Source organism: Neofelis nebulosa, chromosome 4, assembly GCF_028018385.1.
Source record: "Neofelis nebulosa isolate mNeoNeb1 chromosome 4, mNeoNeb1.pri, whole genome shotgun sequence".
Lineage (NCBI taxonomy): Eukaryota > Metazoa > Chordata > Mammalia > Carnivora > Felidae > Neofelis > Neofelis nebulosa.
In genome coordinates this window covers 126,770,578-126,788,536 of record NC_080785.1, presented here as the reverse complement: position 1 = coordinate 126,788,536, position 17,959 = coordinate 126,770,578, and positions in this window count along the sequence as shown.

The following is a 17,959-nucleotide window of genomic DNA, read 5'->3' as shown; positions in this document are numbered from 1 at the left end:
AATTTCTAAAGCATGTTCTAAGGAGTTTCTCTCTTTGGCCTTACAAGTTCGTGTGCGGTGAGAAAGGACCATGAATAAAACACTGACATTTTGACACCTTCCTCCCCAGCCATGCTACCGCTGTTTCACGATGTGCTGAATAAATGACACACACATGCACGCACACATTTATCCATATGTACTCAGTTAATTTTCACTAGTTTATATGCAGAGGACTAGCCGTGTAAATGACAATCAGTGATATAAGAAAGCAATTAAATTCAAAATAATAAGTATCTTAATGTCACTTTTTCAAAGGATTTTTAGAGCCACATTTTAATTTATTTCCTCGAACACAAATTTATTGAGCACCAGCAATTTATTTCAAGTCAGACATTGTTACAGGCTTTCAGAATACAACAGCAAACAAAAGCAGACAAAACTTAAATTTGACTTCAGGGAAGTGAAAGGTTCTAAACAAATTCCAATCTTAGAGTGTCTGATTTACAGCAGCAGGAACATGATGTATTGACATGTTAGCGCTCTTTATCCTCAATGTATTTGTGTAGCTTTAACTAATTAATCCTCATGATACTAAGCAGTGGATAAAGCTTATGTATTAAACATTGCATGCTCTTTTTAAAGCAATGACAATCCTTGTAAACGATGTGTCCGTTGCCAGAAATCCACATAAGTATTTTGGTTTTAAATTCCCTAAAGCTAAGAGCACTGCGAATCCACTGCTGAAAGTTGACTTTTTCTCTGTTGCATGGGACTTATGTATTTTGACAGTGGAGTTTCAGAAAGCATTTAGTTATTTTTAAACCAGAAGGTGTTCATTCTCTTCTCAAAGTTTATTTTGGCTGCTTCTACCAGGCTAGGCGGGGAAACCTGGATGAGTGTTCATGAATAAATGGCCGTGCCATTTTAGCATATGAGTGAAAGCTCTCTGCATCTGTTCCTGCCCTGGTCCAGTAGCTATTCTAATACCTGTCCTACTTACCTCATAGCAATGTTAAGACGGTGACAGAAAATAATGACACCATTCTCCCTGGAAACCGTGCCCTGACTTCCCACTGAACCTATAGTAACATGTAAACTCCTTACCATATCCAGCACTATTTTTCTTCTGGCCCCTGACAGCCTTTCCAAATTCTCCTAACAGTCTCCCTCTCATACTTTCCATTCTTGTCACAAGTGACAAGTTTTGGCTTTTCAGACATACCAGACCCTCTCCTTGTCACACATTCCCTCCGCCTGGAGTATTTTTTACCCACTTTTCACATACCTGGCTCTTTGCATTTTCCAGCTCTCTACTTAAATTTTACATTGTCTGAGAAACCTACCCTTATTACTGGCCACCTCAAATAAGACCTGCTCCTGTTCATTGTCTAAGACACCTTGGTCACTTTTAAATGACATTTTTCTTAAATATTTTGTTATTTTTTGGATGCTTTTTTATTCGTCATTGCTTTCTCTCCAGGTAAGGAGGCTCTAAGTCCCCCTAAGGGAAGGACCATTCGTGTTTTATTCACCGCCATATACCCAGTACTAGCACAGAATGGATCCAAGAAAGGCCTCAAATTTTTCTTAAGTATAAACTGAATAAATAAATATGTGCCAGTATGAGTGCTTAGAATCTGTAACTGGTAGTTGAATTAATGGAAAGAGCAGTGGTAACAGGTTGAGAAGATCTTTCTCGTCTTGATTTTGCCATTGTTTTTTTCTATCCAACGTAAGTTCTATATCTCTGGATATCATCCCTCATTTGTGAAATATAAATAATGGAAATGTAATGCATGTGAACTGTAATGCATTGAATGTATGCATATTGTATGATGTAAGTCTTGTACAAATATAAAGTGTCATGATTTATAACAACCGATTACGTTTTTAAAAACAGATAATTTCCTAGATCCTCACATTTTTTAGTAGACTTCTAATCCTTCACCAAGAGGGTATACAAGATCAAATCAATGAAAATAAATATAGTCTTTGTGATATGTTTTTATTTTCCTCTTTACATCTCACCTTGGTAATGTCTTTCTTGTCATTCCTCTTAATTTTCACATTTCCCCAATAGTTTAAAGAACATGAAATTGCAATATAAACTTAGTGCACTTGGTTAATGAGAAAACGTATGGAAAGAGTAAAAATAAAATTAAAGAAAATAGGTTCCCTCCCCCGCTCATTTTTTTTTACCACTTTTGAAGATTACTGTTAGTTATTAGAGTGATGTAGTTAATGGGCAAGGAAAATTTATTCATTATCCAATCACAGTGTCTGACCATTAGAATCATTAACATATAATGGTAATTACTTAGGTTTGCATTTCAGGTTTTTCTTTCACCTGAAATCAAAAGATCTTTTGGAGAAAAGAGATAACATATCTGTCTTCCTAAATTGCTCTATTCTCTATCTCAACCAGGTATTTAGTGAGGGTGAAATTTTATGGAAACCCATTAAAAATTAGAGGAGTATGGCTCTTTCAGGAAAATTAATTTGCCTCTCCTGTTTCTCCCCACTACCCTATTGGAAGTATAATTGACTTGATGCACAGGTCATGCCAAACTCATTAAACCTACAAGCCCATAATGGGTAGGATCACAGACCTAAATGTTTTCTTTGAAGCTTCCTTATGGCACATACTTGGATGCTACAGAGTCTTGCCTGTGTTGGGATGTGCTTCTTAAAGGAGGCTTGGAGGCCATCTGTTTATTCTGGCATGAGTTTCATTTATAGAGTTTGAAGACTTGGTAGCAATTTGTTTTAGTCTGTTTTCTAGTAATTAAAAATGAAAATGAGCTTGATTTTCTGTTTGTCTCACGTATATACCATTATTTTCATTTGTAAAACAGAAGTTCTCTGGGATAATTGTGGCTCAAACACTGTTGATATAGGTTGAATCTTAGTCATTTTGGGCTGTTCTAACAAAAATAACATAGGTTGGGTGGCTTAAACAACAAACATTTATTTCTAACATTTCTAGAGTCTGGGAAGTCTATGATGAAGGTTCTGACAGATTCGTTGTGTGGCAAGGACTTTTTCTGTTTTATAGACAACCATCTTCTCTTTGAATCCTTGCATGATGAAGAGCAGAGAGTAGAAGCATGCTCTTTTCTGTCTCTTCTTATAAGGACACTAATCCCATTCATGACTACTCTACCCTTGTGACCTAATTAACTACCAAAGGCCCCAGTTCCTAATACCATCATATTAAGGGTTAGGATTTTAACATAAAAGTTTTGAAGGGACATACATATTCAGTCCCTAACAGGTCATCAACATCAAGATGAGAATTGCAAAGCCCACCAAGAGATGAAACCAGGGATCACTGTTGGGGAAAAAAATGATCATATTGCCCCACCTCCACTGGGAAAGCCAAATGGAGGTAGGGTCAGGGAAAGCATCAGCATCAGCAACCAATGGGAAGTGTCATATTTGAACAACGCAAGCAGGAAACCTAGTATCCATGAACCAACTGGAGGTCATAAGCCCAGACACTGAGTGAAAGTTAGATGGTCATGAGAGTAAGCATCTGATTAATTCCCATTCTACACAGATTTTTATAGTCCTGACTTGTTTTTAAGGTTCTAGGTCCACATTCTATCAAAACATTCCCATTAACCATGAAGAGTCAGTGCTCCAAGAACTAGTTCTTGTGTTGGTATCAGAGTTTCCTTCTGTACCAGTTTCCAGCAATAGCCCACAGTGGTTGGATAGTGGGATTTGGACAGAAAAACTTAAGTATGAGGACATCTTGAAGGGATTACTATAACAGTTTCTTAGCATTATAATAGCCTCAGGCCACCAACAGTTATAACAGCACCTCGTATTCTTTGGGGAAAAAAAAGTCCCAATTTGTAGGATTTACCTACTTCTCTGTAGAGAATACAGCATGGCCAATTTCAAGTTATCAAAAGTTAAAACTCCTTAATATTTTAGCTTGGTGCTTTCTAGCTGACTCAAGTGGACTTTAGCACATGCCATCATTCATTCTTAAATAAAAAGCCTTCCTTTGATCCCACATTTTGCCGTGACCCAAATTTTCTACTTCCTTTCCTAGCCAAACTTTGTGAAAAAATTGTCTTTTATTGCTATATCCATTTCCCATATTCCAGAGATTCATTTATTAGTAATCAATACCCTCCATATGCCAAAATGAGTAGTCTCATCTTTATTCTTATTTTACCAAAGCTTTTAGCAGTTCTCAACATGGTCAACTACACCATCTTCTGGAAATCACTTCTTCCCATTGTTTAATGGATGCTACACTTAATGATGGTTTTCTTCCTATCTCTTTGATCTCTTCTTCTTAAAAAAATTTTTTTTAACATTTAGCCATTCTTGAGATTGAGAGAGACAGAGCATGAATGGGAATGGGGCAAAGAGAGTGGGAGACACAAAATCCAAAGCAGGCTCTAGGCTCTGAGCTGTCAGCACAGAGCCCGATGAGGGGCTCGAAATCACAGACTGCGAGATCATGACCTGAGCTGAAGTTGGATGCTTAACCAATTGAGCCACCCAGGTGCCCCTGATCTCTTCTTCTTGACCTCAACATTTCAAATATTGGAGGGTTTCCTTTATCCTTGAGTCTCTCTCGCTCTCTTTTTTTCTCATCTGTATGTTCACCACTGGGGCTCTAATTCAATACATTGAAATGCTGCTACATCCCAATTATTGGCCTCAATTCTTGACCTCTCCTCAGAACTCTAAAATTATATACCCAGCCTTGCACTTCCATTTGGAAGTCTGGTGGGCATTTCAAACTTAATATGACCTGAACAATTTTTTTTGTCTATATCAGGTTTTGGCAAACTACAGTTTTAATAAAATCTGACCTTCCAAATAATTCTAAGAAAAAAAATTTTGAATATGATCACACCGTTTGTTTACATGTTGTCTACAGACAATTTCACACTGAAGTGTAGAATTAATAGTTGCACCAAGACTGTATGGTCTGCAAATATTGCAATATTTATTGTCTGGCCCTTTACAGAAAGCTTGTCAGCAGCTGGTCTATATACCCAATCTGTTCCTCTCCAAGTAAGTCATTATCTAATTGGATAAAAACATCTGTTTCATTTCTTAAGCAGAATTCTCATAATTACACTTAATTTCTTTTTTTTTTCTTACCACATGCATTCAATGCATCGGCAATTCCTATGGACTTTACCTTTAAAATAAATCCCAAATCTTTCTGTTTTCAAATTTTCCAATACAATCACTACCATAAGTTGCCTAAAGCACCAAAACAACTTCCTAATGGTTTCCTTCCTACTTTGTAATCCTTTCTTAATTCACAGAAAAGTGTTCTTGAATCACATATCAGATAGTCCTTTCTCTGCTTAAAAACTTTTGGTGGCTATGCATTTCACGTAGAATAAATTTACACTCTCTACCTCATATAACTTTTATTTATTTATTTATTTATTTATTTATTTATTTATTTATTTATTAAATGTTTCTTTATTTTTGAGAGAGAGAGAGAGAGAGACAGAGCACCAGTCAGGGAGGGGAAGAGAAAGAGGGAGACATAGAATCTGAAGCAGTCTCTAGGCTCTGAGCTGTCAGCACAGGGCCAGAGGCAGGGCTCAAACCCATGAACCATGAGATAATGGCCTGAGCCAATGTCTGATGCTTAACTGACAGAGCCACCCAGGTGCCCTACGTCATACAGCTTTTGTATCATTTTTATTCTTCCTTCTATTGCTGCCAGCTCTCTTCCTGCTCCTTAGACACCATTTGTTTGCAAGTGGTTGTTAAACGTCACCGAGCACTTTCACAACGCTTCTGAGGTCAAATCGCATTCTTCTGGTCCTGAGACTATTGAAGGACCCAGAGAGGTAGTCATTTCCTATGGGGCTGTGAGCGTGTGAGTGTATGTGTGTGGTCGGGAATGGGGGGCTGTGGGGAGTGGATCATCTGTGGTCTTTACCTACTCAACATTCAACCTCCTTTCTTCCACTCACTTCATGTGATGTAGATGTGTGTTGGGGGGGCAGAACGTTCTCTTGATCTTTTTCAGACAGAGTCGAGTGACCCCAATCTGAAGGGCATATTTGAACCCACAGTTATAAAGCTTAGTTCAGAGATGAGTGTAGGATCCAAGTTAGTCCAATAACTCATTCCTTGCTAATGGGATCAGTTGCTAAGGAGGTTGGAGCAGAAAGTAAGGCTGCAGCAGTCAGTCTAGGCCCTGATTAGAGAAAAGAAAACCAATACAATGAAAGCACAGCCACAATATGGAGAGAAATGGAGGCTTACCATTCTTTGAGCATCGGAGAAAAAAAAAAAGATTTAAAAAACAACTTCTTCATCTTCCTCCTCCTCTTCTTATTCTCCTTCTCCTCCCCCGCCTGCCCCCAAATCTACTTCTGGGATTTTAAGCATATGAGCCTGTTCCACTGTAGGTTTTCTTAAGTCACTTTGAGTGGGGTATTACACATAATAATCCTGATTATCTAGGAGTTTATAATAATAGAAAGGTATTTCCTAGGGTGCCTGGGTGGTTCAGTCTGTTAAGTCTCTGACTCTTGATTTTGGCTCAGGTCCTGATCTCAGTCTTGAGATCTCACCCAGAGTAGGGCTCTGCAGTGGACTCTGTGCTGTTTGTGGAGCCTGCTTGAGATTATTCTCTCTCCCCTGCCCCTCCTCCTCTCTCCCTCTCTCTCTCAAAAAAATCTATATCAATATCTATATCTATATATCTATATCTATCATCTATTTCTTTCTTTCTTTCTTTCTTTCTTTCTTTCTTTCTTTCTTTCTTTCTTTCTTTCTTTCTTTCTTTCTTTCTTTCTTTCTTTCTTTCTTTCTTTCCTTCTCTCCCCCTCTTTCTTTCAGCGAGTCTCTTCTCTGAGCCTGAGAACTGAGCCCAGTCTCAGGCTACTGATGCCAAGGCTTTTGTGTGCATTAGAAACTACCACTCCCTCTGAAACCATCACCTCGGGCATGGGGTGGTTCTTTGCAGCTTAAGCTGTATCTTCACCTTGAATTGAAGATCTCGAAGTCAGCCAGAGGACACTGTGCAGAATACAAATGACACCTTATCCTGAGGTCCCCATAGTACTAAGAAGCAAGACCTGGAGCCATGAGGTAGAAAGAAGCTCTCTTTTCCCCACACCCACTGTTACTGCGGTCTGTTCCTAAGGTTGATGCCTGCTGATGTTGTATGTCTCTGGGGCATCTCCACACTGTACATACCACTGTGGTCTTGGCAGTGATCGCAAATGTTGATGATAGTTGGAAAAATTGTGACAAAAGTCACATTTCCCAGTGTTGTTTAGGTCTTAAGCTGGTATCTTTTCAGGAGGGCCTTCCTGAGTTTGATTTGGGGATCTCTACAGGAAATCTCTGTTGATGAAAGTCAAACTCAGCTGTTTAAGTAGTCTAGTTGGAGGCCATTTGGCAATTGGCCATTGGAAGATAACAAAGCATAGGGTAAAGCAGGACATTTGGCATATCTCCCCTGCCATTTGCCAGTGACATTTTCAGGGGTCAGTCTAGGGGACCCTACTCTCCTTTGGTTATTTCAGTGTCTAGCACTCCCAGGGGAGACCCTCATCACTGTGTGGGACATGGAGGGAGGGAAAGAACTTCCACTGGGAAGTCACCAGTGGTAGGCAAGGGCTTTGGGGGTGCAGGGGATATAGGCACTGCAGTGGGTTCAGGGAGATAGGACCCTAAACGAATGGGGGTGGTTAGGAGATTGGGCAAAGTTCCAGAGGCAGTAGTGGGGAACATGCTAACAGTGGGAGCGGTGCTCGGGTGCTGGGTCCTAGCACTTGTCCTACCTTTGTCCAGGCAGAGAGGGGACCAGACCTGGCAAGGAGCAGGTGGCACAACCAGAAACCGCTTTCTTCCTACTTCTTGACTAGTGCATTCCAGCCTCACTGAGTTTTCTCTTGCTACAACATGCTATTTCTACTTCCAGGCCTTTGCACTAGCTTCTTTCTCTGTCTGGGATTTTCTTCCTCATTGAGTGCCTCTCACTAATAGCTGCTTTTCATCAGTCAGCTTCCATTTTAAATGTCATTTCCTTCAAGAGACTTATTTCTTAACCACTCAACCTAATACAGCTACCAATGCACATGATTCTGTATCATCAATGACCTATTTTTAAATTGCAAAGTATGTTTACTATAAGTAGCTCTTCATATTTATGTATTTATTTATTTACTACTTAATTGTCTGTCTTTCCAAAATAGTACATAAGTTTCTCAAGAATAAGAATCATTTCTGACTTGTTCATTTAAGTATCCCTAGTATATAGAACAGTGCTGAGTAGTGTTGTTTGAATGGAAAAATACCCAACTTTAGTATTCCAAAGTGGTTTTCCCAGGCCATCTTGAAGGAGGTAGCCCAAGTTAACTTCCTTAGAAAAAATATGAAGGCAGAGGGCAGAGCCATGCATTGTATTAGTTTAAGTGACACGTGTATCCGTATTAAAGAATTAATTTGTTTTTACTGTGTATCTTCTTAAATATTTATAAGCAGAAAATTGGTTATAATCTCCTGTATTTACTACTCATGTAAAACAAATGAAGTAATCTAATGTAATTAAGGCATTTACCTGTTGGATTATTTTGTGCATTTCTCCCATCCAAGTACTAACCAGGCCCAACCCTGCTTAGCTTCCAATATCAGACAAGATCGGGCGCATTCGGGGTGGTATGGCCATAGACTATTTTGTTCATTTCTATCCAGCTCAAGATCTTTGAGGGCAGGGTCCATATTTAATTTGCTTACTAACCCATCATCTGTGCTTTTACATTCCTGGGACACAGATGTAGCATTGAAAATATCTGTTGTGAATTAGTGTTGAAAAGCAAATAAAGGCATAGTTCATGCCATCAAGGGAGTTGTCCAATAGGATAAGCTTAAAGACACAAATCAGCTGTCCATCCATTTTCTGGAATACTCCTCTAATGAACTCTGAGCTTCCTTACTAGTAGCATCTGTTGGTGCTAACTTGTGCCACATAACTATTGTAACGTGCTAATTCCTGAACACATGACAATGACTCATTAAAGCCTTAAAACAAACTTAAGAAATATATGCTATTATTATTCTCTTATTAAGAGATGTGGATGAGGAGGAACAGATAGATTATCTGGCCACAGCTAGTAAGTAGCAAGAGCTGGGATTTGAAGTCAGTCTGATTGTATCCAGTCTGAGTTCCATTGCCTGCAGTTAACCAATGAGTGAATAATCCTGTGTCATTAGCTGTGGCCAGGGTCTCAGAATCACAAGTTATATCCCATTAGCATACAATAGATTTGACTTAGTTAGGTGGCATTTTTAACAAGACAATCCACTCCTACTACAGGATACAATGGCTTTAGACAGTTTTGGTTTTTTTCATCTAAGTTACTTAAAATTGAAGGTAAAAGGAACTGTAGGAGTACCCTTGTCCTACCCTTTCATTTTACAACTGAGGAATCTAAAACTGGGAGGAGATTGAAGTCACATGGTTATGTAGTGGCAAAACCAGGAGAAAAAACTAGAAGCCTTTTGCTCTCTAAATTCTGTTCACATTTAATGCCAGGGGAAATTAACTGTTTTCTTTCCTGTAGCAGAAAAGAAAAGAAAAGCAGATAACTAAACATTTTTTTTGTTGTTGTTGTTCTACTTTTCTTTACCTTTAGAATTATTGCCAGAATATGATGATCTGCTCACTAGTTCTTGAAAGTGCAATCCTTCTGTGTCTTTCAGATGGTCCAGAATGTTTTTAATTTATGCATACATACATCCACTCACTTTTTCATCCCTTTATTTATTAATCAAGGATTACTTATACATTATACACTTATATACTATGTGCAAAGGTAAGTAGGAAAGAAAGAATAGTCCATTGTAATTTTAGTAATATTGAGTCTATATTCTCCTGTTTTATTTTCTCATTTGTCTAAAGTCCTTTCAAGGGTATACAGCTTATAATTCCTAAATGAAATAAATATAAAATACACACACACAAAATAGCATCAATGTGAAATTTTGCTGTCGACTCTAGTACCTAGCTATTATTGTCTTAAAATTGCTTTGTTTCTACGTCTCTCAATATGACTAGCTAACACTATTGCATGCCTAATATATAGCAAGCATTCTATTAAATTCTCCTTGTATATTACCTAATTTAATTCCCTAAAGAGTTCCACAAACAAATATTTTATTATCCATATTTACAGCTTTATATCACATTCTTAGTAAATGGTAAAGCCAGGATTTAAATCAAAAAATGATTTTCTCTAAAGAGGTTTTGCTTAATGACATCATCAAACTATCTTTAGAATTGTTAGCATATATAGAATATATCCCCAAACTTTGACAGAGAATGTTTAGGAATCTGAGTTATTTTACACTAAAACTAAGAAAACACATTTCTTTTCATTTTCTTCTAACAAGTACGCCTTTACCTCCCCTTTGTATAATTTCCTACAAAATTTTGCCCAGTTAGTGTTATAGCCATAAATTTATTTAATCCACTAATAAGCAATGATGTCATATTTGGAAACGTTAGAGGAGACTTACACAGTGTAACTTTTTTACTCCTTAAATGCAGTCCTATTTTAGAAAATGGTGTTGCAGGATTGTGCTTATTCACGTGCTGTATCATTTTTCACAGTCCTGTTTTTTAAGGGAATTAACAGCTTGAGAAATGGTCTGAGTAAAGGTAGCTATTCTCCTCAGCGTGGCTGAAGATTGAAGAAGGCATAAATAGCAGCCTACTCCCTTGATTTATTCTGAACTCTGAGACAACTGAGGCCCATATACATTATAAAGTGGTTGGCTCCAGTGGTGTTATTAAATTCTTTGTAGGATGCAAGCATTGCTCATTGGGTCTTCTTGTGTTTGAGTTTCATTTAAATGACACACATATATATGTTTATGTATAATTTCAGCCTCATGGGTAAGACTTGGAACAAACAACTTCCGTTACACCTAATAGATAGAGTCTGTGAGGTATATTGGATGTACACTGTTCATAAAAATATTGGTAAATTGACCTACATTTTGTAAGTTCAAAAATATAAACTTCAGTGTGTATCAGGAAACATATATTGTCAGTTATCCTTGCATTTCTCAGTGTTAAGTAGTTGTATTATGCAAGATGAGTGAGTCTGTAAATGCAAGGTAGATGTGACTGCATTTGGACTTTCTAAAAGAATTGTAGGCAATGTATGCTCAGAAACCACCTGCTGTTTTGGAAATAGACTTTGGAGTTGATGGTTGAAGTTACAGATTTTTTCTAAAGCAACATAGAAGTAACAAGGATTTGCCTGAGGATAAAGACATTTTCCTCCTATGCTACCACTAACTGCTTTCTAAATATTTATTCTTAAATACAATGTTCATAATAATATGTAAGAAACAAGTTGGTGTTCTCTTAGTTACACTGTGTATTTAACATGAACTCAAAAATGAAACACATCTCAATCCATAACCTCCCACTTACTGGTTAAAGAGTCAGAGTTAAGGAGACTCATGTGGTATTCTTGACCTCATTTTCATTCTTGTGTTTCATAACTTCTGGCCTTCAGCTCCTTATTTGCATAGACAATAGTGTCTAGTAATCAATCAACATGTTGTACATTCTATAATGACCATGTAATTAGCATGCCCTCTGCATTATTTCTGACCCCTTACAGAGAGCATAGAGATGTTGATTGCTTTGAACATGGAGACATATGACTTTGGGAGCACGGTAGGGCAAATTGAAAAATTACAATTCATACTGGCTCCTAGATTTATTGTTTCTGTTTTTGGAAAGAAAAATGAGTTTCCTATTAGTTGTTGTAGTGTTCACTTATTTTTCAAAGCCGCTTGAAATTAGAAAGATATTTAGTTGTTTACTAAATCTTACCTGATTATTTTTTTCCTAGGGGGAAAGTAGTATAGATTTGAAGTCCATTAAATAATACTTAATTTATTCTTTTATCTGAATTTAGGATTAAATGTCACTTTTGGTTTTTATCCATATTTATTCTATTTGAGAGCAATGTTTTCTCAAATACCTCAGTTACCTTCAGATAAGCTATTTTCTAAGGGATACACATTAACTCCTTCAAAATCAGAGATATCGTGTGGTAGCTGCCTTAAGGGCATCTCTGAAGCACCGAATATTTTTGCAAAGATTGATTTAGATGAAGCATGAATACTCACACAAAATACCAATACTGACTAATTATTCCTTCCTTTAGGACACAGATGTTTACCATGACATACCCTTGTTCCCTTCATTGCTAGAGGTATTGCCATAGATAGTAAAATAAGTGAAATCAGAATTTGTTTGTACTGCCAGGCTCCATCATCTATCATCTAAAGTGTATTTGATTTTTGTCATATTTTGCTAAGAAATTATTAATGCTGGTTTGACTGAATTAAAATATGTCATTTGTATCTGAAATAGCAAAATGAAATCCTGAGGAATGATGAGTTGCTGGAAAGATAATTGGAATGAGTAGAATATCTTAATTTATCATATTAAGAAATTTATTTCTATGCTTTCAATCTGTATTCATATATACTGGCTCCAAATGTAATGACATATACTCCCCTAGCATTAGATTTCTTTCAAGGGAATATGTTTTTCTATGACTCTTGTTTTATGACTAAAGAAAGAATAAAAAAAATATATGTATTTAGAATAACTAAAATTAAGCAAAAGGTCAGTCCAAGAACATCCTCCATGCTTATATGATTAATTCTAAGGTATACGTGTATAGAAAACGGGGACCATGTATGATATTCAGAATCTTAAAGATGTTCCCCTAGATTTATTTTTCTGTTTACTCAATCAAACACTAATCTAGGTACTGCTGTATAGCGATTTTGCAGACGGAACTAAGATTACTGGCCAGCTCATCTCAATTTGGGGAGGTAATTTTAGATGATCAGGGTGGGTCCACTGTAATCACATGGGGACCCTAAAAGCAAAGGACCACTGCAGAATATTTAGGCAGAAGAGTGGGGTAGTGTGGGGAATAAGCTTAGGAATGTCCCAGGCTTACACCAGTGGTTAACAAGGCATAAAGAAGTACAAAGCCATAGGATGCTCACACCTGATTTTGGGTAAACAAGATCAGGACCCCAAGATACAGCAGAGGGGTGAAAAGACACCCAGGATGGAGAGGGGTGTGCAAAGGCACCCAGGATAGAGAGGGGGTGCAAAGACACCCAGGATAGAGACAGGGCAAAGTCCCCCAATACAAACATATATGAGGTAAGCAAGATTAGGCGTTCAGGGTGAAAACGCCCCCCAATTTAGTACTATAGAAAGGGGCTTTCACAGGAAGGAAGGACCAAATTAGGTAAGCAGGTAAATAGGGCTATATGCTGCCTAGAGCAGAGATGATTAACAAAAGGAAAGGTGCCTTGTTAACAACCCATTGGTGTAAGTCCAGGGGATTCCTAAGCTTATTCCCCACAGGGAAGAAAGATGAGGCAGAGAGAAAAGAATCCGGAGATTCAAAGATTCATCATTATTGGCTTTTAAGGGAGTCAGTAAGTAGCCTGGAAATAAGGTCTCTAGAAGGTGAGAATGACCCATGTCAGACAGCCAGCAGTGAAGTAGGGACTTCATTCCTATGACCGTATGGCACTAATGCAGTTAGCCCAGACATACTTTACTGGCCTTGGGATGCTACAGAACAGTCAGCTCATAAATTTCTTTTGTTTTAAGCCACTAATTTTGTGGTGATTTGTTTTGATAACAATGGGGGGAGAATGCACTGTGTTTACCTGCACCCGAGATTCTTAAGTAGGCAAACCTCACATTGCTAACTCACTTTGGAGAAGTTTCACCTCTTCACCTTATTAGCACAGTTCTACCTTTTTAGCGATGTGTCAGGCAGTGAACTGACTCATTGAAAAGAAAAAAAAAAGCCAAGTAGACTCTAAATGACCATTTTTATTTTACTGTCAAGATTAAGTGTTTTAAATATTTTTAACTAGTGTACTGTAACCAAAGTGACCTTTTCAGAATCCACATCTCATCCAAGGTCCCATTTCCCCATCCTTCCCCACCGTCCTTCTTGCTTAAACCCTTTCAATGGCTTCCTTGTGCTGTTAGGACAATAGGAAACTTTAAAAAAAAAAGTTTCTGCCTGATTTGGCTTTTAGTTACCTCTCCAGATTCATACTCATTTTTTTTTTTATGATTCCTCCTCATGGCATGTTTTCGTTGTATCTGCATCCCTTTATCTACTTGCTGCCTGAAAGCATGCTAAATAGTTAATAGCACAGGCTCTAGAGTTATAGTCTCCTAAATTCAAGTCCTGGCCTTGCCACTTCTAGCTTTGTGACCTCAGGAAAAATACTTAACTTCTCTGTGCCTCAATTGTCTCATCAATATGAGGGGGAAGATTATACTACCAACTGTATTAGTCTACTTGGGCTGCCGTAACAAAATGCCAGAGTGAGCGACTTAAACTACAGAGATTTCTTTCTCACACTTCTGGAGCTTGGATGTACAAGATCAAGATGTCCACTGATTTTGTTCTTGGTGAGACCTCCTTACAGATATCCTTGCAGATAGCCACTTTCTTGCTGTGTTCTCCCAGGGCATCCCAGGGTGGGTATGATAAGAGAGAGATATTCTATTCATGTTTTTTCTCATATAAGGACATCAATCCTATAGAATTACCAATCTCCCCTTACAAAACCTTATTTAACCTTAATTGTCTGCTAAATTCCCTGTCTTCAAATACAATGAAGGTTTGGGCTCAATACATAAATTTGAAGAGAACACAATCTAGTCTATAACCCCTGCTTTGTCATTTGAAATATTTATTTATTTGTGTCACTTCTGTTTTTGGCATGCTGTACATTTTTTTCACTGACTCATTTAATGAGCATCTATGCAGAGTTCTGACTCCAGACATAAGCAATAAGCACAAGTATAATTTAGATATTTTTCTTCTCATGGGGCTGAGTAATTATACACCTACAACCACAAATGTAAAGCAGTGATAGCTATTTTTTAATTTAACACATATTTCTTATGTATAATCAAAATATATTTGCTTCTCTATTCTCTTGCTAATGTGTTTGATCAGATTCAGCAGTAAAAACAGTCAAATAATTTGGTCAAATAGCCATTTATTGATAAATTAGTCATTTGGAACTATTTCAACCAGTAGAGTTAAGTGGACTTATTTGGGATATAAACAAAGCTTTATAGTAGAAGAGTGTTTCATTGGAATGCAATGAGTCTTGTTGGGTGTTTTATCATAAGCTAAGCATATTAAAAGATTATAAGAAAAAATGCATATAAAGCACTTTGCCCAGTGCATGGCACATAATGAGTGGGTTTTGTTGTTGTTGTTGTTGTTGTTGTTGTTGTTGTTGTTGTTTGTTTGTTTTGTTTTCGGAAATATTTGATTCCTACAAAGTGTGATCATTTTTCTAGGAAACAGGACATATCATAAACATGACAAGAATGTAGTTCTTTTGGAGGAAAGGGATCTTGAACACATAGTTTAATATCAACCAGGACGGCTGCTACTAAGAATGGAGGATAAGGGGGGACCTGGGTGGCTCAGTCCGTTAAGCATCCGACTTTGGCTCAGGTCATGATCCTGTGGTTCGTTAGTTCCAGCTCCATGTCAGGTTCTGTGCTGACAGCTCAGAGCCTGGAGCCTGCTTTGGATTCTGTGTCTCCTTCTCTCTCTGCCCCTCCCTACTTGGTCTCTGTCTGTCTCTCTCTCAAAACTAAACATTAAAAAATAGATTAAAAAAAGAATGGAGGATAGTAAAATAGTGATAGAAACAAGTAGGGTTGCTGAGCTACTTTTGACAGGAGGTCAGGGGAAGATCTAGGACAGGTAACAATTAGTTTATCTCCCAGTGCTCAGAGGTTGAAAAAGAGTTTGCCTAAAGCCAAGGTCTTCAGCTCTGTGATTGTCCTTTATTTTGCCAATGAAGTCCCCCCTCTTTCTCTGTGCAGTCCATTGTGGGTGTCTTTTCTTAATGGAAGATGTGTCAGAAAATGGACTTAATAATTTTGTTCAGCATCAAGTATACCAAACTGATCAGTTAGTAATATAAATATTTATGTTACTTTGTTCTCATTTCCACCAAGAAGGACAATTAAAAAAATTCTCCCTGGTGGTGGTAATATCACACATAAAACAGAATCTCAGTATGTACTTGTTTATTTCTATTTTCTTTTGCATTAATTGCCTATTTATTGTAAAAGTCTAGTTAATTTTCACTGTACAAAATTTTGCCAGTGTTGCTTTATGTGTTTAATTACATCATTTAATTATTTGCATGATTTAACAGCCCATAGGCTACCGGAGAAATAATCGTTTTAAAAGCTTGATGTTGCTGACTCTTTCTGAAGGAAAATTGGAAAAGATTCAACTTGGAGAATGATTGATTTCTTAGTGATATCTTCCTGTCATAAACCCAAGATATTTGAGAAAGACATGTTATAATTTTTCCACAGCATAGTGAACTGCCAGATACCAACATCTTAAAAACTTGAAGGTATTAAAAGGAGAATTGTGTACCAACAGTAAAACTTCACCAATGTCCTATGGTTTCTATTTTGAATAAAATAACTTTTAAACGTCCTAGCAGTCAATGGGAATTCAGAACTATTTTATTCAGTGATTCAGACAACTGGAAAAAGCATCGTTTAAATTGTAGGCATACTGTGTTTATGAAGAAGGTTCTCCAAGAAATGTTAACTGTAGTGAGCATTCTAATGATGGCTGTGCAAATATTAAACAGGCTCTACAATTATGTTTCTGTTTTCTTTTCACTATTGAATGTTTACATTCTTTAAGCATCGCTGATCGATAGCTTTCATTGACTTTGTTTTCTCCTTTCTCAGCTCTTTCTTTACTTATTTTGCTTAATGCATTTCTTCACATGGTGGTTTGTTTATTTATTTATTTATTTATTTATTTATTTATTTATTTATTTATTTCACTGTTGATGTGGGGGGAAAGATTGACCTCTTTTTATTAACAGCTTGAATTATCAGCAGGCACTGAGGTTTAGTGCCAAGTAAAGAACATACAGACGAGCTTATTTTTTATCCAGTACCACTTTTAACCTTGAATACAGACCTCTGGGTAATGTCACATGGGATTCTTGCTGAATATTTGCTGAGGGCTTCTTTTATGCTTGTCTCAGCCTTGGTTTAAAACAACATCAGTAGAAAGGATCGCCAAACTGCTTTCAAAAAGGTCTTTTCTCATTTGCCCTTTCTCTCCCAGACTTTTTCACCACTCTCGCTTTCATGAATACTGAGCTGTGTCTTAACTCTCTACACTCTGTGTGTGTAAGGACTCAGTGGTTTTAAACATTTAAACATGACACATAAATTCACTATGACAGGATTCAACCCATAATCTCTATGGGCAAGTCCCCAAACCTGGTCTCCCTATCGTAATCTTCTCATTGAAAGACAAGAACATCACCATCCACTCCTTGTACAAGCCAGAAAACCAGCAGTCATCCTTGCTATCCTTCTTTTCTCTCACTGTGAAGTTCAACAAAAAATTCTGTCGCTGTTCATTCCTAAACACGCCACATTTCTTCCCAGTTCTGTCCATCTCCATGGCCATCACCACTAGTTTAGAACAAGTGTTTACTATCTCTTGTCTGGAGGGGGAAACTTCCTAACTGATTAATCCACAGTCACTTGTGGGTCTTTTTTAATTGCCATAACATTGAATTTATCTGAATAAATATTTAATGATATCACATGCTTCATCTCGTACATGAAACACTTCCATGGATTCTCGTTACAACTAATATGATCTATAAAATCCTGTTTGTATTTGCTCCTTTTTACAGCTTCATTTCAACCTATATGTCCCAAACACCTTTTTGGTTTTTCAATTAGACCATGTCCCTTCTATTATAAGACTTTAGCACATACTGTTCCTTCTACTGAAAACTCTTATCTTCATCGGTACCCTCTGACACACATACATATGTACATACATAAAATCAGTTTTTG